Below are 27,556 nucleotides of genomic sequence, written 5' to 3'. Positions count from 1 at the left end.
AAGGTTTACCTTCCAACCTCATGTTTTGGACTTACAAAACCTAAACACTTCTGGCAGCAATACGTTTCCAAAGTTGAAAAATTAAGTCAAAAGTGGTTTGTATTTTATGGTATGTCGAGAGCATTTAAATGCATTAATTTCTTTGTGATTACAACATCTGTAACTTAACATAAAATCCATCTCTGATCTTCGTTTCCAAATACCTTTCAACAAACATATCCAACAAAGAAGCGAGACCATTTGTCAGAAGTCGGATTTGAACCCACGCCTCCAGGGGAGACTGCGACCTTAACGCAGCGCCTTAGACCACTCGGCCATCCTGACTTGAAAATCATGTACGGCATTGAAATTATAATAAATACCAGGATGTCCTTTATTGACTATGTTGTTGAATTCCTTATCTTTTGTACAACACAGCATGAAATATCAGATGTGATATAGTGCCGTGCTGGAGCGTCATTTCTTGAGGCACTGTGTGTAGCATTGACATAAGTGCATTTTTAAGGTAGATTACTTTGTTACATTATGGCCTTTTTTCAAGGTTTACCTTCCAACGTCATTTTTTGGACTTACAAAACCTAAACACTTCTGGCAGCAATACGTTTCCAAAGTTGAAAAATTAAGTCAAAAGTGGTTTGTATTTTATGGTATGTCGAGAGCATTTAAATGCATTAATTTCTTTGTGATTACAACTTCTGTAACTTAACATAAAATCCATCTCTGATCTTCGTTTCCAAATACCTTTCAACAAACATATCCAACGAAGAAGCGAGACCATTTGTCAGAAGTGGGATTTGAACCCACGCCTCCAGGGGAGACTGCGACCTTAACGCAGCGCCTTAGACCACTCGGCCATCCTCACTTGAAAATGATGTAAGGCATTGAAATTATAATAAATACCAGGATGTCCTTTATTGACTGTTGGTGAATTCCTTATCTTTTCTACAACACAGCATGAAATATCAGATGTGATATAGTGCCGTGCTGGAGCGTCATTTCTTGAGGCACTGTGTGTAGCATTGACATAAGTGCATTTTTAAGGTAGATTACTTTGTTACATTATGGCCTTTTTTCCAGGTTTACCTTCCAACGTCATTTTTTGGACTTACAAAACCTAAACACTTCTGGCAGCAATACGTTTCCAAAGTTGAAAAATTAAGTCAAAAGTGGTTTGTATTTTATGGTATGTCGAGAGCATTTAAATGCATTAATTTCTTTGTGATTACAACTTCTGTAACTTAACATAAAATCCATCTCTGATCTTCATTTCCAAATACCTTTCAACAAACATATCCAACGAAGAAGCGAGACCATTTGTCAGAAGTGGGATTTGAACCCACGCCTCCAGGGGAGACTGCGACCTTAACGCAGCGCCTTAGACCACTCGGCCATCCTCACTTGAAAATGATGTAAGGCATTGAAATTATAATAAATACCAGGATGTCCTTTATTGACTGTTGGTGAATTCCTTATCTTTTCTACAACACAGCATGAAATATCAGATGTGATATAGTGCCGTGCTGGAGCGTCATTTCTTGAGGCACTGTGTGTAGCATTGACATAAGTGCATTTTTAAGGTAGATTAATTTGTTACATTATGGCCTTTTTTCCAGGTTTACCTTCCAACGTCATTTTTTGGACTTACAAAACCTAAACACTTCTGGCAGCAATACGTTTCCAAAGTTGAAAAATTAAGTCAAAAGTGGTTTGTATTTTATGGTATGTCGAGAGCATTTAAATGCATTAATTTCTTTGTGATTACAACTTCTGTAACTTAACATAAAATCCATCTCTGATCTTCATTTCCAAATACCTTTCAACAAACATATCCAACGAAGAAGCGAGACCATTTGTCAGAAGTGGGATTTGAACCCACGCCTCCAGGGGAGACTGCGACCTTAACGCAGCGCCTTAGACCACTCGGCCATCCTCACTTGAAAATGATGTAAGGCATTGAAATTATAATAAATACCAGGATGTCCTTTATTGACTGTTGGTGAATTCCTTATCTTTTCTACAACACAGCATGAAATATCAGATGTGATATAGTGCCGTGCTGGAGCGTCATTTCTTGAGGCACTGTGTGTAGCATTGACATAAGTGCATTTTTAAGGTAGATTACTTTGTTACATTATGGCCTTTTTTCCAGGTTTACCTTCCAACGTCATTTTTTGGACTTACAAAACCTAAACACTTCTGGCAGCAATACGTTTCCAAAGTTGAAAAATTAAGTCAAAAGTGGTTTGTATTTTATGGTATGTCGAGAGCATTTAAATGCATTAATTTCTTTGTGATTACAACTTCTGTAACTTAACATAAAATCCATCTCTGATCTTCATTTCCAAATACCTTTCAACAAACATATCCAACAAAGAAGCGAGACCATTTGTCAGAAGTGGGATTTGAACCCACGCCTCCAGGGGAGACTGCGACCTTAACGCAGCGCCTTAGACCACTCGGCCATCCTGACTTGAAAATGATGTAAGGCATTGAAATTATAATAAATACCAGGATGTCCTTTATTGACTATGTTGTTGAATTCCGCATCTTTTGTACAACACAGCATGAAATATCAGATGTGATATAGTGCCGTGCTGGAGCGTCATTTCTTGAGGCACTGTGTGTAGCATTGACATAAGTGCATTTTTAAGGTAGATTACTTTGTTACATTATGGCCTGTTTTCAAGGTTTACCTTCCAACCTCATGTTTTGGACTTACAAAACCTAAACACTTCTGGCAGCAATACGTTTCCAAAGTTGAAAAATTAAGTCAAAAGTGGTTTGTATTTTATGGTATGTCGAGAGCATTTAAATGCATTAATTTCTTTGTGATTACAGCATCTGTAACTTAACATAAAATCCATCTCTGATCTTCCTTTCCAAATACCTTTCAACAAACAACATATCCAACGAAGAAGCGAGACCATTTGTCAGAAGTGGGATTTGAACCCACGCCTCCAGGGGAGACTGCGACCTTAACGCAGCGCCTTAGACCACTCGGCCATCCTGACTTAAAAATGATGTAAGGCATTGAAATTATAATAAATACCAGGATGTCCTTTATTGACTATGTTGGTGAATTCCTTATCTTTTGTACAACACAGCATGAAATATCAGATGTGATATAGTGCCGTGCTGGAGCGTCATTTCTTGAGGCACTGTGTGTAGTATTGACATAAGTGCATTTTTTAGGTAGATTACTTTGTTACATTATGGCCTTTTTTCCAGGTTTACCTTCCAACGTCATTTTTTGGACTTACAAAACCTAAACACTTCTGGCAGCAATACGTTTCCAAAGTTGAAAAATTAAGTCAAAAGTGGTTTGTATTTTATGGTATGTCGAGAGCATTTAAATGCATTAATTTCTTTGTGATTACAACTTCTGTAACTTAACATAAAATCCATCTCTGATCTTCATTTCCAAATACCTTTCAACAAACATATCCAACGAAGAAGCGAGACCATTTGTCAGAAGTGGGATTTGAACCCACGCCTCCAGGGGAGACTGCGACCTTAACGCAGCGCCTTAGACCACTCGGCCATCCTCACTTGAAAATGATGTAAGGCATTGAAATTATAATAAATACCAGGATGTCCTTTATTGACTGTTGGTGAATTCCTTATCTTTTCTACAACACAGCATGAAATATCAGATGTGATATAGTGCCGTGCTGGAGCGTCATTTCTTGAGGCACTGTGTGTAGCATTGACATAAGTGCATTTTTAAGGTAGATTACTTTGTTACATTATGGCCTTTTTTCCAGGTTTACCTTCCAACGTCATTTTTTGGACTTACAAAACCTAAACACTTCTGGCAGCAATACGTTTCCAAAGTTGAAAAATTAAGTCAAAAGTGGTTTGTATTTTATGGTATGTCGAGAGCATTTAAATGCATTAATTTCTTTGTGATTACAACTTCTGTAACTTAACATAAAATCCATCTCTGATCTTCATTTCCAAATACCTTTCAACAAACATATCCAACGAAGAAGCGAGACCATTTGTCAGAAGTGGGATTTGAACCCACGCCTCCAGGGGAGACTGCGACCTTAACGCAGCGCCTTAGACCACTCGGCCATCCTCACTTGAAAATGATGTAAGGCATTGAAATTATAATAAATACCAGGATGTCCTTTATTGACTGTTGGTGAATTCCTTATCTTTTCTACAACACAGCATGAAATATCAGATGTGATATAGTGCCGTGCTGGAGCGTCATTTCTTGAGGCACTGTGTGTAGCATTGACATAAGTGCATTTTTAAGGTAGATTACTTTGTTACATTATGGCCTTTTTTCCAGGTTTACCTTCCAACGTCATTTTTTGGACTTACAAAACCTAAACACTTCTGGCAGCAATACGTTTCCAAAGTTGAAAAATTAAGTCAAAAGTGGTTTGTATTTTATGGTATGTCGAGAGCATTTAAATGCATTAATTTCTTTGTGATTACAACTTCTGTAACTTAACATAAAATCCATCTCTGATCTTCGTTTCCAAATACCTTTCAACAAACATATCCAACGAAGAAGCGAGACCATTTGTCAGAAGTGGGATTTGAACCCACGCCTCCAGGGGAGACTGCGACCTTAACGCAGCGCCTTAGACCACTCGGCCATCCTGACTTGAAAATGATGTAAGGCATTGAAATTATAATAAATACCAGGATGTCCTTTATTGACTATGTTGTTGAATTCCGCATCTTTTGTACAACACAGCATGAAATATCAGATGTGATATAGTGCCGTGCTGGAGCGTCATTTCTTGAGGCACTGTGTGTAGCATTGACATAAGTGCATTTTTAAGGTAGATTACTTTGTTACATTATGGCCTGTTTTCAAGGTTTACCTTCCAACCTCATGTTTTGGACTTACAAAACCTAAACACTTCTGGCAGCAATACGTTTCCAAAGTTGAAAAATTAAGTCAAAAGTGGTTTGTATTTTATGGTATGTCGAGAGCATTTAAATGCATTAATTTCTTTGTGATTACAACATCTGTAACTTAACATAAAATCCATCTCTGATCTTCGTTTCCAAATACCTTTCAACAAACAACAAATCCAACGAAGAAGCGAGACCATTTGTCAGAAGTGGGATTTGAACCCACGCCTCCAGGGGAGACTGCGACCTTAACGCAGCGCCTTAGACCACTCGGCCATCCTGACTTAAAAATGATGTAAGGCATTGAAATTATAATAAATACCAGGATGTCCTTTATTGACTATGTTGTTGAATTCCTTATCTTTTGTACAACACAGCATGAAATATCAGATGTGATATAGTGCCGTGCTGGAGCGTCATTTCTTGAGGCACTGTGTTTAGTATTGACATAAGTGCATTTTTAAGGTAGATTACTTTGTTACATTATGGCCTTTTTTCAAGGTTTACCTTCCAACGTCATTTTTTGGACTTACAAAACCTAAACACTTCTGGCAGCAATACGTTTCCAAAGTTGAAAAATTAAGTCAAAAGTGGTTTGTATTTTATGGTATGTCGAGAGCATTTAAATGCATTAATTTCTTTGTGATTACAACTTCTGTAACTTAACATAAAATCCATCTCTGATCTTCGTTTCCAAATACCTTTCAACAAACATATCCAACGAAGAAGCGAGACCATTTGTCAGAAGTGGGATTTGAACCCACGCCTCCAGGGGAGACTGCGACCTTAACGCAGCGCCTTAGACCACTCGGCCATCCTGACTTAAAAATGATGTAAGGCATTGAAATTATAATAAATACCAGGATGTCCTTTATTGACTATGTTGTTGAATTCCTTATCTTTTGTACAACACAGCATGAAATATCAGATGTGATATAGTGCCGTGCTGGAGCGTCATTTCTTGAGGCACTGTGTTTAGTATTGACATAAGTGCATTTTTAAGGTAGATTACTTTGTTACATTATGGCCTTTTTTCAAGGTTTACCTTCCAACGTCATTTTTTGGACTTACAAAACCTAAACACTTCTGGCAGCAATACGTTTCCAAAGTTGAAAAATTAAGTCAAAAGTGGTTTGTATTTTATGGTATGTCGAGAGCATTTAAATGCATTAATTTCTTTGTGATTACAACTTCTGTAACTTAACATAAAATCCATCTCTGATCTTCGTTTCCAAATACCTTTCAACAAACATATCCAACGAAGAAGCGAGACCATTTGTCAGAAGTGGGATTTGAACCCACGCCTCCAGGGGAGACTGCGACCTTAACGCAGCGCCTTAGACCCCTCGGCCATCCTGACTTGAAAATGATGTAAGGCATAGAAATTATAATAAATACCAGGATGTCCTTTATTGACTATGTTGTTGAATTCCGCATCTTTTGTACAACACAGCATGAATTATCAGATGTGATATAGTGCCGTGCTGGAGCGTCATTTCTTGAGGCACTGTGTGTAGCATTGACATAAGTGCATTTTTAAGGTAGATTACTTTGTTACATTATGGCCTGTTTTCAAGGTTTTCCTTCCAACCTCATGTTTTGGACTTACAAAACCTAAACACTTCTGGCAGCAATACGTTTCCAAAGTTGAAAAATTAAGTCAAAAGTGGTTTGTATTTTATGGTATGTCGAGAGCATTTAAATGCATTAATTTCTTTGTGATTACGACATCTGTAACTTAACATAAAATCCATCTCTGATCTTCGTTTCCAAATACCTTTCAACAAACATATCCAATGAAGAAGCGAGACCATTTGTCAGAAGTGGGATTTGAACCCACGCCTCCAGGGGAGACTGCGACCTTAACGCAGCGCCTTAGACCACTCGGCCATCCTCACTTGAAAATGATGTAAGGCATTGAAATTATAATAAATACCAGGATGTCCTTTATTGACTGTTGGTGAATTCCTTATCTTTTCTACAACACAGCATGAAATATCAGATGTGATATAGTGCCGTGCTGGAGCGTCATTTCTTGAGGCACTGTGTGTAGCATTGACATAAGTGCATTTTTAAGGTAGATTACTTTGTTACATTATGGCCTTTTTTCAAGGTTTACCTTCCAACGTCATTTTTTGGACTTACAAAACCTAAACACTTCTGGCAGCAATACGTTTCCAAAGTTGAAAAATTAAGTCAAAAGTGGTTTGTATTTTATGGTATGTCGAGAGCATTTAAATGCATTAATTTCTTTGTGATTACAACTTCTGTAACTTAACATAAAATCCATCTCTGATCTTCGTTTCCAAATACCTTTCAACAAACATATCCAACGAAGAAGCGAGACCATTTGTCAGAAGTGGGATTTGAACCCACGCCTCCAGGGGAGACTGCGACCTTAACGCAGCGCCTTAGACCACTCAGCCATCCTGACTTGAAAATGATGTAAGGCATAGAAATTATAATAAATACCAGGATGTCCTTTATTGACTATGTTGTTGAATTCCGCATCTTTTGTACAACACAGCATGAATTATCAGATGTGATATAGTGCCGTGCTGGAGCGTCATTTCTTGAGGCACTGTGTGTAGCATTGACATAAGTGCATTTTTAAGGTAGATTACTTTGTTACATTATGGCCTGTTTTCAAGGTTTACCTTCCAACCTCATGTTTTGGACTTACAAAACCTAAACACTTCTGGCAGCAATACGTTTCCAAAGTTGAAAAATTAAGTCAAAAGTGGTTTGTATTTTATGGTATGTCGAGAGCATTTAAATGCATTAATTTCTTTGTGATTACGACATCTGTAACTTAACATAAAATCCATCTCTGATCTTCGTTTCCAAATACCTTTCAACAAACATATCCAATGAAGAAGCGAGACCATTTGTCAGAAGTGGGATTTGAACCCACGCCTCCAGGGGAGACTGCGACCTTAACGCAGCGCCTTAGACCACTCGGCCATCCTCACTTGAAAATGATGTAAGGCATTGAAATTATAATAAATACCAGGATGTCCTTTATTGACTGTTGGTGAATTCCTTATCTTTTGTACAACACAGCATGAAATATCAGATGTGATATAGTGCCGTGCTGGAGCGTCATTTCTTGAGGCACTGTGTGTAGCATTGACATAAGTGCATTTTTAAGGTAGATTACTTTGTTACATTATGGCCTTTTTTCAAGGTTTACCTTCCAACGTCATTTTTTGGACTTACAAAACCTAAACACTTCTGGCAGCAATACGTTTCCAAAGTTGAAAAATTAAGTCAAAAGTGGTTTGTATTTTATGGTATGTCGAGAGCATTTAAATGCATTAATTTCTTTGTGATTACAACTTCTGTAACTTAACATAAAATCCATCTCTGATCTTCGTTTCCAAATACCTTTCAACAAACATATCCAACGAAGAAGCGAGACCATTTGTCAGAAGTGGGATTTGAACCCACGCCTCCAGGGGAGACTGCGACCTTAACGCAGCGCCTTAGACCACTCGGCCATCCTGACTTGAAAATGATGTAAGGCATAGAAATTATAATAAATACCAGGATATCCTTTATTGACTATGTTGTTGAATTCCGCATCTTTTGTACAACACAGCATGAAATATCAGATGTGATATAGTGCCGTGCTGGAGCGTCATTTCTTGAGGCACTGTGTGTAGCATTGACATAAGTGCATTTTTAAGGTAGATTACTTTGTTACATTATGGCCTGTTTTCAAGGTTTACCTTCCAACCTCATGTTTTGGACTTACAAAACCTTAACACTTCTGGCAGCAATACGTTTCCAAAGTTGAAAAATTAAGTCAAAAGTGGTTTGTATTTTATGGTATGTCGAGAGCATTTAAATGCATTAATTTCTTTGTGATTACAACTTCTGTAACTTAACATAAAATCCATCTCTGATCTTCGTTTCCAAATACCTTTCAACAAACATATCCAACAAAGAAGCGAGACCATTTGTCAGAAGTGGGATTTGAACCCACGCCTCCAGGGGAGACTGCGACCTTAACGCAGCGCCTTAGACCACTCGGCCATCCTGACTTAAAATCAATGTAAGGCATTGAAATTATAATAAATACCAGGATGTCCTTTATTGACTATGTTGGTGAATTCCTTATCTTTTGTACAACACAGCATGAAATATCAGATGTGATATAGTGCCGTGCTGGAGCGTCATTTCTTGAGGCACTGTGTGTAGCATTGACATAAGTGCATTTTTAAGGTAGATTACTTTGTTACATTATGGCCTGTTTTCAAGGTTTACCTTCCAACCTCATGTTTTGGACTTACAAAACCTAAACACTTCTGGCAGCAATACGTTTCCAAAGTTGAAAAATTAAGTCAAAAGTGGTTTGTATTTTATGGTATGTCGAGAGCATTTAAATGCATTAATTTCTTTGTGATTACAACATCTGTAACTTAACATAAAATCCATCTCTGATCTTCGTTTCCAAATACCTTTCAACAAACAACATATCCAACGAAGAAGCGAGACCATTTGTCAGAAGTGGGATTTGAACCCACGCCTCCAGGGGAGACTGCGACCTTAACGCAGCGCCTTAGACCACTCGGCCATCCTGACTTAAAAATGATGTAAGGCATTGAAATTATAATAAATACCAGGATGTCCTTTATTGACTATGTTGGTGAATTCCTTATCTTTTGTACAACACAGCATGAAATATCAGATGTGATATAGTGCCGTGCTGGAGCGTCATTTCTTGAGGCACTGTGTGTAGCATTGACATAAGTGCATTTTTAAGGTAGATTACTTTGTTACATTATGGCCTGTTTTCAAGGTTTACCTTCCAACCTCATGTTTTGGACTTACAAAACCTAAACACTTCTGGCAGCAATACGTTTCCAAAGTTGAAAAATTAAGTCAAAAGTGGTTTGTATTTTATGGTATGTCGAGAGCATTTAAATGCATTAATTTCTTTGTGATTACAACATCTGTAACTTAACATAAAATCCATCTCTGATCTTCGTTTCCAAATACCTTTCAACAAACAACATATCCAACGAAGAAGCGAGACCATTTGTCAGAAGTGGGATTTGAACCCACGCCTCCAGGGGAGACTGCGACCTTAACGCAGCGCCTTAGACCACTCGGCCATCCTGACTTAAAAATGATGTAAGGCATTGAAATTATAATAAATACCAGGATGTCCTTTATTGACTATGTTGGTGAATTCCTTATCTTTTGTACAACACAGCATGAAATATCAGATGTGATATAGTGCCGTGCTGGAGCGTCATTTCTTGAGGCACTGTGTGTAGCATTGACATAAGTGCATTTTTAAGGTAGATTACTTTGTTACATTATGGCCTGTTTTCAAGGTTTACCTTCCAACCTCATGTTTTGGACTTACAAAACCTAAACACTTCTGGCAGCAATACGTTTCCAAAGTTGAAAAATTAAGTCAAAAGTGGTTTGTATTTTATGGTATGTCGAGAGCATTTAAATGCATTAATTTCTTTGTGATTACAACATCTGTAACTTAACATAAAATCCATCTCTGATCTTCGTTTCCAAATACCTTTCAACAAACATATCCAACAAAGAAGCGAGACCATTTGTCAGAAGTCGGATTTGAACCCACGCCTCCAGGGGAGACTGCGACCTTAACGCAGCGCCTTAGACCACTCGGCCATCCTGACTTGAAAATCATGTACGGCATTGAAATTATAATAAATACCAGGATGTCCTTTATTGACTATGTTGTTGAATTCCTTATCTTTTGTACAACACAGCATGAAATATCAGATGTGATATAGTGCCGTGCTGGAGCGTCATTTCTTGAGGCACTGTGTGTAGCATTGACATAAGTGCATTTTTAAGGTAGATTACTTTGTTACATTATGGCCTTTTTTCAAGGTTTACCTTCCAACGTCATTTTTTGGACTTACAAAACCTAAACACTTCTGGCAGCAATACGTTTCCAAAGTTGAAAAATTAAGTCAAAAGTGGTTTGTATTTTATGGTATGTCGAGAGCATTTAAATGCATTAATTTCTTTGTGATTACAACTTCTGTAACTTAAAATAAAATCCATCTCTGATCTTCGTTTCCAAATACCTTTCAACAAACATATCCAACGAAGAAGCGAGACCATTTGTCAGAAGTGGGATTTGAACCCACGCCTCCAGGGGAGACTGCGACCTTAACGCAGCGCCTTAGACCACTCGGCCATCCTGACTTGAAAATGATGTAAGGCATAGAAATTATAATAAATACCAGGATGTCCTTTATTGACTATGTTGTTGAATTCCGCATCTTTTGTACAACACAGCATGAATTATCAGATGTGATATAGTGCCGTGCTGGAGCGTCATTTCTTGAGGCACTGTGTGTAGCATTGACATAAGTGCATTTTTAAGGTAGATTACTTTGTTACATTATGGCCTGTTTTCAAGGTTTTCCTTCCAACCTCATGTTTTGGACTTACAAAACCTAAACACTTCTGGCAGCAATACGTTTCCAAAGTTGAAAAATTAAGTCAAAAGTGGTTTGTATTTTATGGTATGTCGAGAGCATTTAAATGCATTAATTTCTTTGTGATTACGACATCTGTAACTTAACATAAAATCCATCTCTGATCTTCGTTTCCAAATACCTTTCAACAAACAACATATCCAACGAAGAAGCGAGACCATTTGTCAGAAGTGGGGTTTGAACCCACGCCTCCAGGGGAGACTGCGACCTTAACGCAGCGCCTTAGACCACTCGGCCATCCTCACTTGAAAATGATGTAAGGCATTGAATTTATAATAAATACCAGGATGTCCTTTATTGACTGTTGGTGAATTCCTTATCTTTTCTACAACACAGCATGAAATATCAGATGTGATATAGTGCCGTGCTGGAGCGTCATTTCTTGAGGCACTGTGTGTAGCATTGACATAAGTGCATTTTTAAGGTAGATTACTTTGTTACATTATGGCCTTTTTTCCAGGTTTACCTTCCAACGTCATTTTTTGGACTTACAAAACCTAAACACTTCTGGCAGCAATACGTTTCCAAAGTTGAAAAATTAAGTCAAAAGTGGTTTGTATTTTATGGTATGTCGAGAGCATTTAAATGCATTAATTTCTTTGTGATTACAACTTCTGTAACTTAACATAAAATCCATCTCTGATCTTCGTTTCCAAATACCTTTCAACAAACATATCCAACGAAGAAGCGAGACCATTTGTCAGAAGTGGGATTTGAACCCACGCCTCCAGGGGAGACTGCGACCTTAACGCAGCGCCTTAGACCACTCGGCCATCCTGACTTGAAAATGATGTAAGGCATAGAAATTATAATAAATACCAGGATGTCCTTTATTGACTATGTTGTTGAATTCCGCATCTTTTGTACAACACAGCATGAATTATCAGATGTGATATAGTGCCGTGCTGGAGCGTCATTTCTTGAGGCACTGTGTGTAGCATTGACATAAGTGCATTTTTAAGGTAGATTACTTTGTTACATTATGGCCTGTTTTCAAGGTTTACCTTCCAACCTCATGTTTTGGACTTACAAAACCTAAACACTTCTGGCAGCAATACGTTTCCAAAGTTGAAAAATTAAGTCAAAAGTGGTTTGTATTTTATGGTATGTCGAGAGCATTTAAATGCATTAATTTCTTTGTGATTACAACATCTGTAACTTAACATAAAATCCATCTCTGATCTTCGTTTCCAAATACCTTTCAACAAACATATCCAACGAAGAAGCGAGACCATTTGTCAGAAGTGGGATTTGAACCCACGCCTCCAGGGGAGACTGCGACCTTAACGCAGCGCCTTAGACCACTCGGCCATCCTGACTTAAAAATGATGTAAGGCATTGAAATTATAATAAATACCAGGATGTCCTTTATTGACTATGTTGGTGAATTCCTTATCTTTTGTACAACACAGCATGAAATATCAGATGTAATATAGTGCCGTGCTGGAGCGTCATTTCTTGAGGCACTGTGTGTAGCATTGACATAAGTGCATTTTTAAGGTAGATTACTTTGTTACATTATGGCCTTTTTTCCAGGTTTACCTTCCAACGTCATTTTTTGGACTTACAAAACCTAAACACTTCTGGCAGCAATACGTTTCCAAAGTTGAAAAATTAAGTCAAAAGTGGTTTGTATTTTATGGTATGTCGAGAGCATTTAAATGCATTAATTTCTTTGTGATTACAACTTCTGTAACTTAACATAAAATCCATCTCTGATCTTCGTTTCCAAATACCTTTCAACAAACATATCCAACAAAGAAGCGAGACCATTTGTCAGAAGTCGGATTTGAACCCACGCCTCCAGGGGAGACTGCGACCTTAACGCAGCGCCTTAGACCACTCGGCCATCCTGACTTGAAAATGATGTAAGGCATTGAAATTATAATAAATACCAGGATGTTCTTTATTGACTATGTTGTTGAATTCCGCATCTTTTGTACAACACAGCATGAATTATCAGATGTGATATAGTGCCGTGCTGGAGCGTCATTTCTTGAGGCACTGTGTGTAGCATTGACATAAGTGCATTTTTAAGGTAGATTACTTTGTTACATTATGGCCTGTTTTCAAGGTTTACCTTCCAACCTCATGTTTTGGACTTACAAAACCTAAACACTTCTGGCAGCAATACGTTTCCAAAGTTGAAAAATTAAGTCAAAAGTGGTTTGTATTTTATGGTATGTCGAGAGCATTTAAATGCATTAATTTCTTTGTGATTACGACATCTGTAACTTAACATAAAATCCATCTCTGATCTTCGTTTCCAAATACCTTTCAACAAACATATCCAATGAAGAAGCGAGACCATTTGTCAGAAGTGGGATTTGAACCCACGCCTCCAGGGGAGACTGCGACCTTAACGCAGCGCCTTAGACCACTCGGCCATCCTCACTTGAAAATGATGTAAGGCATTGAAATTATAATAAATACCAGGATGTCCTTTATTGACTGTTGGTGAATTCCTTATCTTTTCTACAACACAGCATGAAATATCAGATGTGATATAGTGCCGTGCTGGAGCGTCATTTCTTGAGGCACTGTGTGTAGCATTGACATAAGTGCATTTTTAAGGTAGATTACTTTGTTACATTATGGCCTTTTTTCCAGGTTTACCTTCCAACGTCATTTTTTGGACTTACAAAACCTAAACACTTCTGGCAGCAATACGTTTCCAAAGTTGAAAAATTAAGTCAAAAGTGGTTTGTATTTTATGGTATGTCGAGAGCATTTAAATGCATTAATTTCTTTGTGATTACAACTTCTGTAACTTAACATAAAATCCATCTCTGATCTTCATTTCCAAATACCTTTCAACAAACATATCCAACGAAGAAGCGAGACCATTTGTCAGAAGTCGGATTTGAACCCACGCCTCCAGGGGAGACTGCGACCTTAACACAGCGCCTTAGACCACTCGGCCATCCTGACTTAAAAATGATGTAAGGCATTGAAATTATAATAAATACCAGGATGTCCTTTATTGACTATGTTGGTGAATTCCTTATCTTTTGTACAACACAGCATGAAATATCAGATGTAATATAGTGCCGTGCTGGAGCGTCATTTCTTGAGGCACTGTGTGTAGCATTGACATAAGTGCATTTTTAAGGTAGATTACTTTGTTACATTATGGCCTTTTTTCCAGGTTTACCTTCCAACGTCATTTTTTGGACTTACAAAACCTAAACACTTCTGGCAGCAATACGTTTCCAAAGTTGAAAAATTAAGTCAAAAGTGGTTTGTATTTTATGGTATGTCGAGAGCATTTAAATGCATTAATTTCTTTGTGATTACAACTTCTGTAACTTAACATAAAATCCATCTCTGATCTTCGTTTCCAAATACCTTTCAACAAACATATCCAACAAAGAAGCGAGACCATTTGTCAGAAGTCGGATTTGAACCCACGCCTCCAGGGGAGACTGCGACCTTAACGCAGCGCCTTAGACCACTCGGCCATCCTGACTTGAAAATGATGTAAGGCATAGAAATTATAATAAATACCAGGATGTTCTTTATTGACTATGTTGTTGAATTCCGCATCTTTTGTACAACACAGCATGAATTATCAGATGTGATATAGTGCCGTGCTGGAGCGTCATTTCTTGAGGCACTGTGTGTAGCATTGACATAAGTGCATTTTTAAGGTAGATTACTTTGTTACATTATGGCCTGTTTTCAAGGTTTACCTTCCAACCTCATGTTTTGGACTTACAAAACCTAAACACTTCTGGCAGCAATACGTTTCCAAAGTTGAAAAATTAAGTCAAAAGTGGTTTGTATTTTATGGTATGTCGAGAGCATTTAAATGCATTAATTTCTTTGTGATTACAACATCTGTAACTTAACATAAAATCCATCTCTGATCTTCGTTTCCAAATACCTTTCAACAAACATATCCAACGAAGAAGCGAGACCATTTGTCAGAAGTGGGATTTGAACCCACGCCTCCAGGGGAGACTGCGACCTTAACGCAGCGCCTTAGACCACTCGGCCATCCTGACTTGAAAATCATGTACGGCATTGAAATTATAATAAATACCAGGATGTCCTTTATTGACTATGTTGTTGAATTCCTTATCTTTTGTACAACACAGCATGAAATATCAGATGTGATATAGTGCCGTGCTGGAGCGTCATTTCTTGAGGCACTGTGTGTAGCATTGACATAAGTGCATTTTTAAGGTAGATTACTTTGTTACATTATGGCCTGTTTTCAAGGTTTACCTTCCAACCTCATGTTTTGGACTTACAAAACCTAAACACTTCTGGCAGCAATACGTTTCCAAAGTTGAAAAATTAAGTCAAAAGTGGTTTGTATTTTATGGTATGTCGAGAGCATTTAAATGCATTAATTTCTTTGTGATTACAACATCTGTAACTTAACATAAAATCCATCTCTGATCTTCGTTTCCAAATACCTTTCAACAAACATATCCAACAAAGAAGCGAGACCATTTGTCAGAAGTCGGATTTGAACCCACGCCTCCAGGGGAGACTGCGACCTTAACGCAGCGCCTTAGACCACTCGGCCATCCTGACTTGAAAATCATGTACGGCATTGAAATTATAATAAATACCAGGATGTCCTTTATTGACTATGTTGTTGAATTCCTTATCTTTTGTACAACACAGCATGAAATATCAGATGTGATATAGTGCCGTGCTGGAGCGTCATTTCTTGAGGCACTGTGTGTAGCATTGACATAAGTGCATTTTTAAGGTAGATTACTTTGTTACATTATGGCCTTTTTTCAAGGTTTACCTTCCAACGTCATTTTTTGGACTTACAAAACCTAAACACTTCTGGCAGCAATACGTTTCCAAAGTTGAAAAATTAAGTCAAAAGTGGTTTGTATTTTATGGTATGTCGAGAGCATTTAAATGCATTAATTTCTTTGTGATTACAACTTCTGTAACTTAAAATAAAATCCATCTCTGATCTTCGTTTCCAAATACCTTTCAACAAACATATCCAACGAAGAAGCGAGACCATTTGTCAGAAGTGGGATTTGAACCCACGCCTCCAGGGGAGACTGCGACCTTAACGCAGCGCCTTAGACCACTCGGCCATCCTGACTTGAAAATGATGTAAGGCATAGAAATTATAATAAATACCAGGATGTCCTTTATTGACTATGTTGTTGAATTCCGCATCTTTTGTACAACACAGCATGAATTATCAGATGTGATATAGTGCCGTGCTGGAGCGTCATTTCTTGAGGCACTGTGTGTAGCATTGACATAAGTGCATTTTTAAGGTAGATTACTTTGTTACATTATGGCCTGTTTTCAAGGTTTTCCTTCCAACCTCATGTTTTGGACTTACAAAACCTAAACACTTCTGGCAGCAATACGTTTCCAAAGTTGAAAAATTAAGTCAAAAGTGGTTTGTATTTTATGGTATGTCGAGAGCATTTAAATGCATTAATTTCTTTGTGATTACGACATCTGTAACTTAACATAAAATCCATCTCTGATCTTCGTTTCCAAATACCTTTCAACAAACAACATATCCAACGAAGAAGCGAGACCATTTGTCAGAAGTGGGGTTTGAACCCACGCCTCCAGGGGAGACTGCGACCTTAACGCAGCGCCTTAGACCACTCGGCCATCCTCACTTGAAAATGATGTAAGGCATTGAATTTATAATAAATACCAGGATGTCCTTTATTGACTGTTGGTGAATTCCTTATCTTTTCTACAACACAGCATGAAATATCAGATGTGATATAGTGCCGTGCTGGAGCGTCATTTCTTGAGGCACTGTGTGTAGCATTGACATAAGTGCATTTTTAAGGTAGATTACTTTGTTACATTATGGCCTTTTTTCCAGGTTTACCTTCCAACGTCATTTTTTGGACTTACAAAACCTAAACACTTCTGGCAGCAATACGTTTCCAAAGTTGAAAAATTAAGTCAAAAGTGGTTTGTATTTTATGGTATGTCGAGAGCATTTAAATGCATTAATTTCTTTGTGATTACAACTTCTGTAACTTAACATAAAATCCATCTCTGATCTTCGTTTCCAAATACCTTTCAACAAACATATCCAACGAAGAAGCGAGACCATTTGTCAGAAGTGGGATTTGAACCCACGCCTCCAGGGGAGACTGCGACCTTAACGCAGCGCCTTAGACCACTCGGCCATCCTGACTTGAAAATGATGTAAGGCATAGAAATTATAATAAATACCAGGATGTCCTTTATTGACTATGTTGTTGAATTCCGCATCTTTTGTACAACACAGCATGAATTATCAGATGTGATATAGTGCCGTGCTGGAGCGTCATTTCTTGAGGCACTGTGTGTAGCATTGACATAAGTGCATTTTTAAGGTAGATTACTTTGTTACATTATGGCCTGTTTTCAAGGTTTACCTTCCAACCTCATGTTTTGGACTTACAAAACCTAAACACTTCTGGCAGCAATACGTTTCCAAAGTTGAAAAATTAAGTCAAAAGTGGTTTGTATTTTATGGTATGTCGAGAGCATTTAAATGCATTAATTTCTTTGTGATTACAACATCTGTAACTTAACATAAAATCCATCTCTGATCTTCGTTTCCAAATACCTTTCAACAAACATATCCAACGAAGAAGCGAGACCATTTGTCAGAAGTGGGATTTGAACCCACGCCTCCAGGGGAGACTGCGACCTTAACGCAGCGCCTTAGACCACTCGGCCATCCTGACTTAAAAATGATGTAAGGCATTGAAATTATAATAAATACCAGGATGTCCTTTATTGACTATGTTGGTGAATTCCTTATCTTTTGTACAACACAGCATGAAATATCAGATGTAATATAGTGCCGTGCTGGAGCGTCATTTCTTGAGGCACTGTGTGTAGCATTGACATAAGTGCATTTTTAAGGTAGATTACTTTGTTACATTATGGCCTTTTTTCCAGGTTTACCTTCCAACGTCATTTTTTGGACTTACAAAACCTAAACACTTCTGGCAGCAATACGTTTCCAAAGTTGAAAAATTAAGTCAAAAGTGGTTTGTATTTTATGGTATGTCGAGAGCATTTAAATGCATTAATTTCTTTGTGATTACAACTTCTGTAACTTAACATAAAATCCATCTCTGATCTTCGTTTCCAAATACCTTTCAACAAACATATCCAACAAAGAAGCGAGACCATTTGTCAGAAGTCGGATTTGAACCCACGCCTCCAGGGGAGACTGCGACCTTAACGCAGCGCCTTAGACCACTCGGCCATCCTGACTTGAAAATGATGTAAGGCATTGAAATTATAATAAATACCAGGATGTTCTTTATTGACTATGTTGTTGAATTCCGCATCTTTTGTACAACACAGCATGAATTATCAGATGTGATATAGTGCCGTGCTGGAGCGTCATTTCTTGAGGCACTGTGTGTAGCATTGACATAAGTGCATTTTTAAGGTAGATTACTTTGTTACATTATGGCCTGTTTTCAAGGTTTACCTTCCAACCTCATGTTTTGGACTTACAAAACCTAAACACTTCTGGCAGCAATACGTTTCCAAAGTTGAAAAATTAAGTCAAAAGTGGTTTGTATTTTATGGTATGTCGAGAGCATTTAAATGCATTAATTTCTTTGTGATTACGACATCTGTAACTTAACATAAAATCCATCTCTGATCTTCGTTTCCAAATACCTTTCAACAAACATATCCAATGAAGAAGCGAGACCATTTGTCAGAAGTGGGATTTGAACCCACGCCTCCAGGGGAGACTGCGACCTTAACGCAGCGCCTTAGACCACTCGGCCATCCTCACTTGAAAATGATGTAAGGCATTGAAATTATAATAAATACCAGGATGTCCTTTATTGACTGTTGGTGAATTCCTTATCTTTTCTACAACACAGCATGAAATATCAGATGTGATATAGTGCCGTGCTGGAGCGTCATTTCTTGAGGCACTGTGTGTAGCATTGACATAAGTGCATTTTTAAGGTAGATTACTTTGTTACATTATGGCCTTTTTTCCAGGTTTACCTTCCAACGTCATTTTTTGGACTTACAAAACCTAAACACTTCTGGCAGCAATACGTTTCCAAAGTTGAAAAATTAAGTCAAAAGTGGTTTGTATTTTATGGTATGTCGAGAGCATTTAAATGCATTAATTTCTTTGTGATTACAACTTCTGTAACTTAACATAAAATCCATCTCTGATCTTCATTTCCAAATACCTTTCAACAAACATATCCAACGAAGAAGCGAGACCATTTGTCAGAAGTCGGATTTGAACCCACGCCTCCAGGGGAGACTGCGACCTTAACACAGCGCCTTAGACCACTCGGCCATCCTGACTTAAAAATGATGTAAGGCATTGAAATTATAATAAATACCAGGATGTCCTTTATTGACTATGTTGGTGAATTCCTTATCTTTTGTACAACACAGCATGAAATATCAGATGTAATATAGTGCCGTGCTGGAGCGTCATTTCTTGAGGCACTGTGTGTAGCATTGACATAAGTGCATTTTTAAGGTAGATTACTTTGTTACATTATGGCCTTTTTTCCAGGTTTACCTTCCAACGTCATTTTTTGGACTTACAAAACCTAAACACTTCTGGCAGCAATACGTTTCCAAAGTTGAAAAATTAAGTCAAAAGTGGTTTGTATTTTATGGTATGTCGAGAGCATTTAAATGCATTAATTTCTTTGTGATTACAACTTCTGTAACTTAACATAAAATCCATCTCTGATCTTCGTTTCCAAATACCTTTCAACAAACATATCCAACAAAGAAGCGAGACCATTTGTCAGAAGTCGGATTTGAACCCACGCCTCCAGGGGAGACTGCGACCTTAACGCAGCGCCTTAGACCACTCGGCCATCCTGACTTGAAAATGATGTAAGGCATAGAAATTATAATAAATACCAGGATGTTCTTTATTGACTATGTTGTTGAATTCCGCATCTTTTGTACAACACAGCATGAATTATCAGATGTGATATAGTGCCGTGCTGGAGCGTCATTTCTTGAGGCACTGTGTGTAGCATTGACATAAGTGCATTTTTAAGGTAGATTACTTTGTTACATTATGGCCTGTTTTCAAGGTTTACCTTCCAACCTCATGTTTTGGACTTACAAAACCTAAACACTTCTGGCAGCAATACGTTTCCAAAGTTGAAAAATTAAGTCAAAAGTGGTTTGTATTTTATGGTATGTCGAGAGCATTTAAATGCATTAATTTCTTTGTGATTACAACATCTGTAACTTAACATAAAATCCATCTCTGATCTTCGTTTCCAAATACCTTTCAACAAACATATCCAACGAAGAAGCGAGACCATTTGTCAGAAGTGGGATTTGAACCCACGCCTCCAGGGGAGACTGCGACCTTAACGCAGCGCCTTAGACCACTCGGCCATCCTGACTTGAAAATCATGTACGGCATTGAAATTATAATAAATACCAGGATGTCCTTTATTGACTATGTTGTTGAATTCCTTATCTTTTGTACAACACAGCATGAAATATCAGATGTGATATAGTGCCGTGCTGGAGCGTCATTTCTTGAGGCACTGTGTGTAGCATTGACATAAGTGCATTTTTAAGGTAGATTACTTTGTTACATTATGGCCTTTTTTCAAGGTTTACCTTCCAACGTCATTTTTTGGACTTACAAAACCTAAACACTTCTGGCAGCAATACGTTTCCAAAGTTGAAAAATTAAGTCAAAAGTGGTTTGTATTTTATGGTATGTCGAGAGCATTTAAATGCATTAATTTCTTTGTGATTACAACTTCTGTAACTTAACATAAAATCCATCTCTGATCTTCATTTCCAAATACCTTTCAACAAACATATCCAACGAAGAAGCGAGACCATTTGTCAGAAGTGGGATTTGAACCCACGCCTCCAGGGGAGACTGCGACCTTAACGCAGCGCCTTAGACCACTCGGCCATCCTGACTTGAAAATGATGTAAGGCATAGAAATTATAATAAATACCAGGATGTCCTTTATTGACTATGTTGTTGAATTCCGCATCTTTTGTACAACACAGCATGAATTATCAGATGTGATATAGTGCCGTGCTGGAGCGTCATTTCTTGAGGCACTGTGTGTAGCATTGACATAAGTGCATTTTTAAGGTAGATTACTTTGTTACATTATGGCCTGTTTTCAAGGTTTTCCTTCCAACCTCATGTTTTGGACTTACAAAACCTAAACACTTCTGGCAGCAATACGTTTCCAAAGTTGAAAAATTAAGTCAAAAGTGGTTTGTATTTTATGGTATGTCGAGAGCATTTAAATGCATTAATTTCTTTGTGATTACGACATCTGTAACTTAACATAAAATCCATCTCTGATCTTCGTTTCCAAATACCTTTCAACAAACAACATATCCAACGAAGAAGCGAGACCATTTGTCAGAAGTGGGGTTTGAACCCACGCCTCCAGGGGAGACTGCGACCTTAACGCAGCGCCTTAGACCACTCGGCCATCCTCACTTGAAAATGATGTAAGGCATTGAATTTATAATAAATACCAGGATGTCCTTTATTGACTGTTGGTGAATTCCTTATCTTTTCTACAACACAGCATGAAATATCAGATGTGATATAGTGCCGTGCTGGAGCGTCATTTCTTGAGGCACTGTGTGTAGCATTGACATAAGTGCATTTTTAAGGTAGATTACTTTGTTACATTATGGCCTTTTTTCCAGGTTTACCTTCCAACGTCATTTTTTGGACTTACAAAACCTAAACACTTCTGGCAGCAATACGTTTCCAAAGTTGAAAAATTAAGTCAAAAGTGGTTTGTATTTTATGGTATGTCGAGAGCATTTAAATGCATTAATTTCTTTGTGATTACAACTTCTGTAACTTAACATAAAATCCATCTCTGATCTTCGTTTCCAAATACCTTTCAACAAACATATCCAACGAAGAAGCGAGACCATTTGTCAGAAGTGGGATTTGAACCCACGCCTCCAGGGGAGACTGCGACCTTAACGCAGCGCCTTAGACCACTCGGCCATCCTGACTTGAAAATGATGTAAGGCATAGAAATTATAATAAATACCAGGATGTCCTTTATTGACTATGTTGTTGAATTCCGCATCTTTTGTACAACACAGCATGAATTATCAGATGTGATATAGTGCCGTGCTGGAGCGTCATTTCTTGAGGCACTGTGTGTAGCATTGACATAAGTGCATTTTTAAGGTAGATTACTTTGTTACATTATGGCCTGTTTTCAAGGTTTACCTTCCAACCTCATGTTTTGGACTTACAAAACCTAAACACTTCTGGCAGCAATACGTTTCCAAAGTTGAAAAATTAAGTCAAAAGTGGTTTGTATTTTATGGTATGTCGAGAGCATTTAAATGCATTAATTTCTTTGTGATTACAACATCTGTAACTTAACATAAAATCCATCTCTGATCTTCGTTTCCAAATACCTTTCAACAAACATATCCAACGAAGAAGCGAGACCATTTGTCAGAAGTGGGATTTGAACCCACGCCTCCAGGGGAGACTGCGACCTTAACGCAGCGCCTTAGACCACTCGGCCATCCTGACTTAAAAATGATGTAAGGCATTGAAATTATAATAAATACCAGGATGTCCTTTATTGACTATGTTGGTGAATTCCTTATCTTTTGTACAACACAGCATGAAATATCAGATGTAATATAGTGCCGTGCTGGAGCGTCATTTCTTGAGGCACTGTGTGTAGCATTGACATAAGTGCATTTTTAAGGTAGATTACTTTGTTACATTATGGCCTTTTTTCCAGGTTTACCTTCCAACGTCATTTTTTGGACTTACAAAACCTAAACACTTCTGGCAGCAATACGTTTCCAAAGTTGAAAAATTAAGTCAAAAGTGGTTTGTATTTTATGGTATGTCGAGAGCATTTAAATGCATTAATTTCTTTGTGATTACAACTTCTGTAACTTAACATAAAATCCATCTCTGATCTTCGTTTCCAAATACCTTTCAACAAACATATCCAACAAAGAAGCGAGACCATTTGTCAGAAGTCGGATTTGAACCCACGCCTCCAGGGGAGACTGCGACCTTAACGCAGCGCCTTAGACCACTCGGCCATCCTGACTTGAAAATGATGTAAGGCATTGAAATTATAATAAATACCAGGATGTTCTTTATTGACTATGTTGTTGAATTCCGCATCTTTTGTACAACACAGCATGAATTATCAGATGTGATATAGTGCCGTGCTGGAGCGTCATTTCTTGAGGCACTGTGTGTAGCATTGACATAAGTGCATTTTTAAGGTAGATTACTTTGTTACATTATGGCCTGTTTTCAAGGTTTACCTTCCAACCTCATGTTTTGGACTTACAAAACCTAAACACTTCTGGCAGCAATACGTTTCCAAAGTTGAAAAATTAAGTCAAAAGTGGTTTGTATTTTATGGTATGTCGAGAGCATTTAAATGCATTAATTTCTTTGTGATTACGACATCTGTAACTTAACATAAAATCCATCTCTGATCTTCGTTTCCAAATACCTTTCAACAAACATATCCAATGAAGAAGCGAGACCATTTGTCAGAAGTGGGATTTGAACCCACGCCTCCAGGGGAGACTGCGACCTTAACGCAGCGCCTTAGACCACTCGGCCATCCTCACTTGAAAATGATGTAAGGCATTGAAATTATAATAAATACCAGGATGTCCTTTATTGACTGTTGGTGAATTCCTTATCTTTTCTACAACACAGCATGAAATATCAGATGTGATATAGTGCCGTGCTGGAGCGTCATTTCTTGAGGCACTGTGTGTAGCATTGACATAAGTGCATTTTTAAGGTAGATTACTTTGTTACATTATGGCCTTTTTTCCAGGTTTACCTTCCAACGTCATTTTTTGGACTTACAAAACCTAAACACTTCTGGCAGCAATACGTTTCCAAAGTTGAAAAATTAAGTCAAAAGTGGTTTGTATTTTATGGTATGTCGAGAGCATTTAAATGCATTAATTTCTTTGTGATTACAACTTCTGTAACTTAACATAAAATCCATCTCTGATCTTCATTTCCAAATACCTTTCAACAAACATATCCAACGAAGAAGCGAGACCATTTGTCAGAAGTCGGATTTGAACCCACGCCTCCAGGGGAGACTGCGACCTTAACACAGCGCCTTAGACCACTCGGCCATCCTGACTTAAAAATGATGTAAGGCATTGAAATTATAATAAATACCAGGATGTCCTTTATTGACTATGTTGGTGAATTCCTTATCTTTTGTACAACACAGCATGAAATATCAGATGTAATATAGTGCCGTGCTGGAGCGTCATTTCTTGAGGCACTGTGTGTAGCATTGACATAAGTGCATTTTTAAGGTAGATTACTTTGTTACATTATGGCCTTTTTTCCAGGTTTACCTTCCAACGTCATTTTTTGGACTTACAAAACCTAAACACTTCTGGCAGCAATACGTTTCCAAAGTTGAAAAATTAAGTCAAAAGTGGTTTGTATTTTATGGTATGTCGAGAGCATTTAAATGCATTAATTTCTTTGTGATTACAACTTCTGTAACTTAACATAAAATCCATCTCTGATCTTCGTTTCCAAATACCTTTCAACAAACATATCCAACAAAGAAGCGAGACCATTTGTCAGAAGTCGGATTTGAACCCACGCCTCCAGGGGAGACTGCGACCTTAACGCAGCGCCTTAGACCACTCGGCCATCCTGACTTGAAAATGATGTAAGGCATAGAAATTATAATAAATACCAGGATGTTCTTTATTGACTATGTTGTTGAATTCCGCATCTTTTGTACAACACAGCATGAATTATCAGATGTGATATAGTGCCGTGCTGGAGCGTCATTTCTTGAGGCACTGTGTGTAGCATTGACATAAGTGCATTTTTAAGGTAGATTACTTTGTTACATTATGGCCTGTTTTCAAGGTTTACCTTCCAACCTCATGTTTTGGACTTACAAAACCTAAACACTTCTGGCAGCAATACGTTTCCAAAGTTGAAAAATTAAGTCAAAAGTGGTTTGTATTTTATGGTATGTCGAGAGCATTTAAATGCATTAATTTCTTTGTGATTACAACATCTGTAACTTAACATAAAATCCATCTCTGATCTTCGTTTCCAAATACCTTTCAACAAACATATCCAACGAAGAAGCGAGACCATTTGTCAGAAGTGGGATTTGAACCCACGCCTCCAGGGGAGACTGCGACCTTAACGCAGCGCCTTAGACCACTCGGCCATCCTGACTTGAAAATCATGTACGGCATTGAAATTATAATAAATACCAGGATGTCCTTTATTGACTATGTTGTTGAATTCCTTATCTTTTGTACAACACAGCATGAAATATCAGATGTGATATAGTGCCGTGCTGGAGCGTCATTTCTTGAGGCACTGTGTGTAGCATTGACATAAGTGCATTTTTAAGGTAGATTACTTTGTTACATTATGGCCTGTTTTCAAGGTTTACCTTCCAACCTCATGTTTTGGACTTACAAAACCTAAACACTTCTGGCAGCAATACGTTTCCAAAGTTGAAAAATTAAGTCAAAAGTGGTTTGTATTTTATGGTATGTCGAGAGCATTTAAATGCATTAATTTCTTTGTGATTACAACATCTGTAACTTAACATAAAATCCATCTCTGATCTTCGTTTCCAAATACCTTTCAACAAACATATCCAACAAAGAAGCGAGACCATTTGTCAGAAGTCGGATTTGAACCCACGCCTCCAGGGGAGACTGCGACCTTAACGCAGCGCCTTAGACCACTCGGCCATCCTGACTTGAAAATCATGTACGGCATTGAAATTATAATAAATACCAGGATGTCCTTTATTGACTATGTTGTTGAATTCCTTATCTTTTGTACAACACAGCATGAAATATCAGATGTGATATAGTGCCGTGCTGGAGCGTCATTTCTTGAGGCACTGTGTGTAGCATTGACATAAGTGCATTTTTAAGGTAGATTACTTTGTTACATTATGGCCTTTTTTCAAGGTTTACCTTCCAACGTCATTTTTTGGACTTACAAAACCTAAACACTTCTGGCAGCAATACGTTTCCAAAGTTGAAAAATTAAGTCAAAAGTGGTTTGTATTTTATGGTATGTCGAGAGCATTTAAATGCATTAATTTCTTTGTGATTACAACTTCTGTAACTTAAAATAAAATCCATCTCTGATCTTCGTTTCCAAATACCTTTCAACAAACATATCCAACGAAGAAGCGAGACCATTTGTCAGAAGTGGGATTTGAACCCACGCCTCCAGGGGAGACTGCGACCTTAACGCAGCGCCTTAGACCACTCGGCCATCCTGACTTGAAAATGATGTAAGGCATAGAAATTATAATAAATACCAGGATGTCCTTTATTGACTATGTTGTTGAATTCCGCATCTTTTGTACAACACAGCATGAATTATCAGATGTGATATAGTGCCGTGCTGGAGCGTCATTTCTTGAGGCACTGTGTGTAGCATTGACATAAGTGCATTTTTAAGGTAGATTACTTTGTTACATTATGGCCTGTTTTCAAGGTTTTCCTTCCAACCTCATGTTTTGGACTTACAAAACCTAAACACTTCTGGCAGCAATACGTTTCCAAAGTTGAAAAATTAAGTCAAAAGTGGTTTGTATTTTATGGTATGTCGAGAGCATTTAAATGCATTAATTTCTTTGTGATTACGACATCTGTAACTTAACATAAAATCCATCTCTGATCTTCGTTTCCAAATACCTTTCAACAAACAACATATCCAACGAAGAAGCGAGACCATTTGTCAGAAGTGGGGTTTGAACCCACGCCTCCAGGGGAGACTGCGACCTTAACGCAGCGCCTTAGACCACTCGGCCATCCTCACTTGAAAATGATGTAAGGCATTGAATTTATAATAAATACCAGGATGTCCTTTATTGACTGTTGGTGAATTCCTTATCTTTTCTACAACACAGCATGAAATATCAGATGTGATATAGTGCCGTGCTGGAGCGTCATTTCTTGAGGCACTGTGTGTAGCATTGACATAAGTGCATTTTTAAGGTAGATTACTTTGTTACATTATGGCCTTTTTTCCAGGTTTACCTTCCAACGTCATTTTTTGGACTTACAAAACCTAAACACTTCTGGCAGCAATACGTTTCCAAAGTTGAAAAATTAAGTCAAAAGTGGTTTGTATTTTATGGTATGTCGAGAGC

General features: G+C 37.9%; 38 non-coding genes across 38 annotated transcripts; all 38 read right to left on the bottom strand.

The window, feature by feature from the left end:
- Positions 1-779: 779 nt before the first annotated feature.
- Positions 780-862, bottom strand: trnal-aag (transfer RNA leucine (anticodon AAG)). Its single transcript has one exon. It is a non-coding gene; the product is annotated as a tRNA-Leu (tRNA).
- Positions 863-1,315: 453 nt separating this feature from the next.
- On the bottom strand, positions 1,316-1,398 carry trnal-aag (transfer RNA leucine (anticodon AAG)). The gene has a single exon. It is a non-coding gene; the product is annotated as a tRNA-Leu (tRNA).
- Positions 1,399-1,851: 453 nt separating this feature from the next.
- On the bottom strand, positions 1,852-1,934 carry trnal-aag (transfer RNA leucine (anticodon AAG)). Its single transcript has one exon. It is a non-coding gene; the product is annotated as a tRNA-Leu (tRNA).
- A 453-nt stretch (positions 1,935-2,387) lies between these two features.
- Positions 2,388-2,470, bottom strand: trnal-aag (transfer RNA leucine (anticodon AAG)). The gene has a single exon. It is a non-coding gene; the product is annotated as a tRNA-Leu (tRNA).
- A 458-nt stretch (positions 2,471-2,928) lies between these two features.
- On the bottom strand, positions 2,929-3,011 carry trnal-aag (transfer RNA leucine (anticodon AAG)). The gene has a single exon. It is a non-coding gene; the product is annotated as a tRNA-Leu (tRNA).
- A 455-nt stretch (positions 3,012-3,466) lies between these two features.
- trnal-aag (transfer RNA leucine (anticodon AAG)) lies at positions 3,467-3,549 on the bottom strand. The gene has a single exon. It is a non-coding gene; the product is annotated as a tRNA-Leu (tRNA).
- A 453-nt stretch (positions 3,550-4,002) lies between these two features.
- On the bottom strand, positions 4,003-4,085 carry trnal-aag (transfer RNA leucine (anticodon AAG)). The gene has a single exon. It is a non-coding gene; the product is annotated as a tRNA-Leu (tRNA).
- Positions 4,086-4,538: 453 nt separating this feature from the next.
- Positions 4,539-4,621, bottom strand: trnal-aag (transfer RNA leucine (anticodon AAG)). The gene has a single exon. It is a non-coding gene; the product is annotated as a tRNA-Leu (tRNA).
- Positions 4,622-5,079: 458 nt separating this feature from the next.
- trnal-aag (transfer RNA leucine (anticodon AAG)) lies at positions 5,080-5,162 on the bottom strand. The gene has a single exon. It is a non-coding gene; the product is annotated as a tRNA-Leu (tRNA).
- A 455-nt stretch (positions 5,163-5,617) lies between these two features.
- trnal-aag (transfer RNA leucine (anticodon AAG)) lies at positions 5,618-5,700 on the bottom strand. The gene has a single exon. It is a non-coding gene; the product is annotated as a tRNA-Leu (tRNA).
- A 455-nt stretch (positions 5,701-6,155) lies between these two features.
- trnal-aag (transfer RNA leucine (anticodon AAG)) lies at positions 6,156-6,238 on the bottom strand. Its single transcript has one exon. It is a non-coding gene; the product is annotated as a tRNA-Leu (tRNA).
- Positions 6,239-6,693: 455 nt separating this feature from the next.
- On the bottom strand, positions 6,694-6,776 carry trnal-aag (transfer RNA leucine (anticodon AAG)). Its single transcript has one exon. It is a non-coding gene; the product is annotated as a tRNA-Leu (tRNA).
- A 453-nt stretch (positions 6,777-7,229) lies between these two features.
- trnal-aag (transfer RNA leucine (anticodon AAG)) lies at positions 7,230-7,312 on the bottom strand. The gene has a single exon. It is a non-coding gene; the product is annotated as a tRNA-Leu (tRNA).
- Positions 7,313-7,767: 455 nt separating this feature from the next.
- Positions 7,768-7,850, bottom strand: trnal-aag (transfer RNA leucine (anticodon AAG)). The gene has a single exon. It is a non-coding gene; the product is annotated as a tRNA-Leu (tRNA).
- A 453-nt stretch (positions 7,851-8,303) lies between these two features.
- Positions 8,304-8,386, bottom strand: trnal-aag (transfer RNA leucine (anticodon AAG)). The gene has a single exon. It is a non-coding gene; the product is annotated as a tRNA-Leu (tRNA).
- A 455-nt stretch (positions 8,387-8,841) lies between these two features.
- Positions 8,842-8,924, bottom strand: trnal-aag (transfer RNA leucine (anticodon AAG)). The gene has a single exon. It is a non-coding gene; the product is annotated as a tRNA-Leu (tRNA).
- A 458-nt stretch (positions 8,925-9,382) lies between these two features.
- On the bottom strand, positions 9,383-9,465 carry trnal-aag (transfer RNA leucine (anticodon AAG)). The gene has a single exon. It is a non-coding gene; the product is annotated as a tRNA-Leu (tRNA).
- Positions 9,466-9,923: 458 nt separating this feature from the next.
- On the bottom strand, positions 9,924-10,006 carry trnal-aag (transfer RNA leucine (anticodon AAG)). The gene has a single exon. It is a non-coding gene; the product is annotated as a tRNA-Leu (tRNA).
- A 993-nt stretch (positions 10,007-10,999) lies between these two features.
- On the bottom strand, positions 11,000-11,082 carry trnal-aag (transfer RNA leucine (anticodon AAG)). Its single transcript has one exon. It is a non-coding gene; the product is annotated as a tRNA-Leu (tRNA).
- A 458-nt stretch (positions 11,083-11,540) lies between these two features.
- trnal-aag (transfer RNA leucine (anticodon AAG)) lies at positions 11,541-11,623 on the bottom strand. Its single transcript has one exon. It is a non-coding gene; the product is annotated as a tRNA-Leu (tRNA).
- Positions 11,624-12,076: 453 nt separating this feature from the next.
- trnal-aag (transfer RNA leucine (anticodon AAG)) lies at positions 12,077-12,159 on the bottom strand. Its single transcript has one exon. It is a non-coding gene; the product is annotated as a tRNA-Leu (tRNA).
- A 455-nt stretch (positions 12,160-12,614) lies between these two features.
- Positions 12,615-12,697, bottom strand: trnal-aag (transfer RNA leucine (anticodon AAG)). Its single transcript has one exon. It is a non-coding gene; the product is annotated as a tRNA-Leu (tRNA).
- A 993-nt stretch (positions 12,698-13,690) lies between these two features.
- trnal-aag (transfer RNA leucine (anticodon AAG)) lies at positions 13,691-13,773 on the bottom strand. The gene has a single exon. It is a non-coding gene; the product is annotated as a tRNA-Leu (tRNA).
- A 1,529-nt stretch (positions 13,774-15,302) lies between these two features.
- On the bottom strand, positions 15,303-15,385 carry trnal-aag (transfer RNA leucine (anticodon AAG)). Its single transcript has one exon. It is a non-coding gene; the product is annotated as a tRNA-Leu (tRNA).
- Positions 15,386-16,378: 993 nt separating this feature from the next.
- trnal-aag (transfer RNA leucine (anticodon AAG)) lies at positions 16,379-16,461 on the bottom strand. Its single transcript has one exon. It is a non-coding gene; the product is annotated as a tRNA-Leu (tRNA).
- Positions 16,462-16,919: 458 nt separating this feature from the next.
- trnal-aag (transfer RNA leucine (anticodon AAG)) lies at positions 16,920-17,002 on the bottom strand. The gene has a single exon. It is a non-coding gene; the product is annotated as a tRNA-Leu (tRNA).
- A 453-nt stretch (positions 17,003-17,455) lies between these two features.
- trnal-aag (transfer RNA leucine (anticodon AAG)) lies at positions 17,456-17,538 on the bottom strand. Its single transcript has one exon. It is a non-coding gene; the product is annotated as a tRNA-Leu (tRNA).
- Positions 17,539-17,993: 455 nt separating this feature from the next.
- Positions 17,994-18,076, bottom strand: trnal-aag (transfer RNA leucine (anticodon AAG)). The gene has a single exon. It is a non-coding gene; the product is annotated as a tRNA-Leu (tRNA).
- A 993-nt stretch (positions 18,077-19,069) lies between these two features.
- trnal-aag (transfer RNA leucine (anticodon AAG)) lies at positions 19,070-19,152 on the bottom strand. Its single transcript has one exon. It is a non-coding gene; the product is annotated as a tRNA-Leu (tRNA).
- A 1,529-nt stretch (positions 19,153-20,681) lies between these two features.
- trnal-aag (transfer RNA leucine (anticodon AAG)) lies at positions 20,682-20,764 on the bottom strand. The gene has a single exon. It is a non-coding gene; the product is annotated as a tRNA-Leu (tRNA).
- A 455-nt stretch (positions 20,765-21,219) lies between these two features.
- On the bottom strand, positions 21,220-21,302 carry trnal-aag (transfer RNA leucine (anticodon AAG)). The gene has a single exon. It is a non-coding gene; the product is annotated as a tRNA-Leu (tRNA).
- A 458-nt stretch (positions 21,303-21,760) lies between these two features.
- Positions 21,761-21,843, bottom strand: trnal-aag (transfer RNA leucine (anticodon AAG)). The gene has a single exon. It is a non-coding gene; the product is annotated as a tRNA-Leu (tRNA).
- A 453-nt stretch (positions 21,844-22,296) lies between these two features.
- trnal-aag (transfer RNA leucine (anticodon AAG)) lies at positions 22,297-22,379 on the bottom strand. Its single transcript has one exon. It is a non-coding gene; the product is annotated as a tRNA-Leu (tRNA).
- A 455-nt stretch (positions 22,380-22,834) lies between these two features.
- trnal-aag (transfer RNA leucine (anticodon AAG)) lies at positions 22,835-22,917 on the bottom strand. Its single transcript has one exon. It is a non-coding gene; the product is annotated as a tRNA-Leu (tRNA).
- A 993-nt stretch (positions 22,918-23,910) lies between these two features.
- Positions 23,911-23,993, bottom strand: trnal-aag (transfer RNA leucine (anticodon AAG)). The gene has a single exon. It is a non-coding gene; the product is annotated as a tRNA-Leu (tRNA).
- A 1,529-nt stretch (positions 23,994-25,522) lies between these two features.
- trnal-aag (transfer RNA leucine (anticodon AAG)) lies at positions 25,523-25,605 on the bottom strand. Its single transcript has one exon. It is a non-coding gene; the product is annotated as a tRNA-Leu (tRNA).
- Positions 25,606-26,598: 993 nt separating this feature from the next.
- On the bottom strand, positions 26,599-26,681 carry trnal-aag (transfer RNA leucine (anticodon AAG)). The gene has a single exon. It is a non-coding gene; the product is annotated as a tRNA-Leu (tRNA).
- A 458-nt stretch (positions 26,682-27,139) lies between these two features.
- trnal-aag (transfer RNA leucine (anticodon AAG)) lies at positions 27,140-27,222 on the bottom strand. Its single transcript has one exon. It is a non-coding gene; the product is annotated as a tRNA-Leu (tRNA).
- Positions 27,223-27,556: the final 334 nt, after the last annotated feature.

This window comes from Pungitius pungitius, chromosome 5 (genome assembly GCF_949316345.1).
Source record: "Pungitius pungitius chromosome 5, fPunPun2.1, whole genome shotgun sequence".
NCBI classification, from domain to species: Eukaryota; Metazoa; Chordata; class Actinopteri; order Perciformes; family Gasterosteidae; genus Pungitius; species Pungitius pungitius.
Note: the sequence above shows the minus strand (reverse complement) of the source record. Positions and strands in the feature narration are given on the sequence as shown.